Consider the following 2,003-nt stretch of genomic DNA (forward strand, 5'->3'; position numbering starts at 1 on the left):
TTTTCAACTTTTTTTTTCATGGTATCTCAATCACTCTAATTCACCCTAGCATTGGTAACAACTTGAATCGTGGGCCCCACCTATCACTTAGAGAAACATGGTTTAAAAACAAAATAAAATAAAAATAGAAATGAAAAGGACTCAACGAGATATGGTGAAAATATCATGTTATTTCTAACACCTGAGCTATGTGCTTTTATGAATAGACTCTTTAGATGTTTCCATCTATTCAGATTGTTTCCTCAACTCCTACAACCAAAATGCTTCCATCCACTTAGATTGGTTAGTGCAATCCTAAATAGGCATAAATCTCTAAGATCTGGAGTTTATTTATTGCAACTAAAAAGTTAACAAAAAAGTTTCTCCCCCACCCCCAAACTTAAATCTAACATTGTCCTCAATGTTCTAAAGATTAAATTAAAAGCATGAACAAGGAGAAACTATTACCACTGGAGGGAAAAGAAATAAGGAAGGATATTACCGTATCACATGAACGCGGGAGCCTCCCAGTAAATGCTAAATTTATAGTCATTAGCTAGACATCAAATACCTCTAAAAGAATTGTCACCTTCCAAAGTCGTATACCAATAGGCGAAACAATTGTGGGTCCATAAGACCAAATAGAATTGCCACGAATAAGAGACAAATGCTCAAGATCAGAAAAATGAGCAGATAGAGCACAACCTGATCTAAAGTTTCTCGCAAGACAACTGGATTTATCTGAGGTGCCCACTTGGGCTTCATATGAGTGTCTGGGCAAACAGATTCATCCGAAAAACGGGTCTCTAACATATGGATTTTCTCCTGGACAGTATCAGGAGGATCGGGTTGTGGAGTCTGAATAGACTCAAGCGATACCTCAGATGCACTAGGCTTGAGTCCCAAGTTAGGTACTTCTACTGGGGATAATTGACAATCTCCACCCCCAAATTTAGGGTAATCACTATTCTCCGTAAGACCTTTAACTATGGCTTGAATTTCCGGATCCGTAGAGTATTTAAAATACTCTATAGCTTCTTCTAGTTCACTACCCCCAAACTTAGAATTTTCGGTGCCTCTACATAGACTAGTCACAATGTTCCTAATTTCTAGACCATCGGGTTCTTGAAAAAGGTCAATTGCTTTCTCTAAGTTATAATGAGGTGGTTCATCCTCTACTTGCTTCATAGCTGCTATGGTCCACTCTAAAACTTCCTTATTTTCTTGAAGCATGGTCTCTGGCCTATTCTCCTGATCACTATCCAAATCGGAAGTTATAGGCAAAATCTCAGATGGGCCTACAAATGCATAATTGGGGTCCAACTTAGGAGGATCTTTAGGCTCTTCGAAATAAGGGCTTAAGGTAGATTCGGTAGCTAGTAATGGTTCAAACCTAGATTTCCATCTATCGGTATCTAACATAGGAATAGAATCCAACAGAGCATTTACTTGTTCAATGTTGCTATCATCATCGAAATCCATGCTAAAACGGGCTAGACAACTCTCTAATGGATCTTCCGATTCGGTGTTTGGTACAGAATTCGGAACTAAGGTTCCTATCATGTTGACCTCTTCAATGCACGTGTCATCTAGCTCAGAATGTAGCTTATTGACATTAAAAATATTCAACTCAATAGTCATATTACCAAAAGATAGATTCATAATACCATTTCGACAGTTTATGATCGCATTAGACGTGGCTAAAAACGGGCGACCTAAAATCACTGGTATTTGGTTCTCTGGGTCAGGGACAGGTTGGGTATCTAGAATAATAAAATCCACTGGATAAATAAACTTGTCAACCTCTATGAGAACATCCTCGATCACACCACGAGGAACTTTAACAGAACTATCAGCTAACTGAAGTGTTATTTGGGTAGGTTTCATCTCACCAAGTCCTAGCTTAAGGTACACATGATATGGAAGTAAATTCACACTGGCTCCTAAGTCAAGCAACGCTTTCTCAACACGGTACTTACCTATTGTACAAGAAATGGTAGGGGACCCTGGGTCTTTATACTTAG

The sequence above is a fragment of the Papaver somniferum genome, unplaced genomic scaffold, assembly GCF_003573695.1.
Source record: "Papaver somniferum cultivar HN1 unplaced genomic scaffold, ASM357369v1 unplaced-scaffold_12, whole genome shotgun sequence".
In the NCBI taxonomy this organism is placed as follows: Eukaryota; Viridiplantae; Streptophyta; class Magnoliopsida; order Ranunculales; family Papaveraceae; genus Papaver; species Papaver somniferum.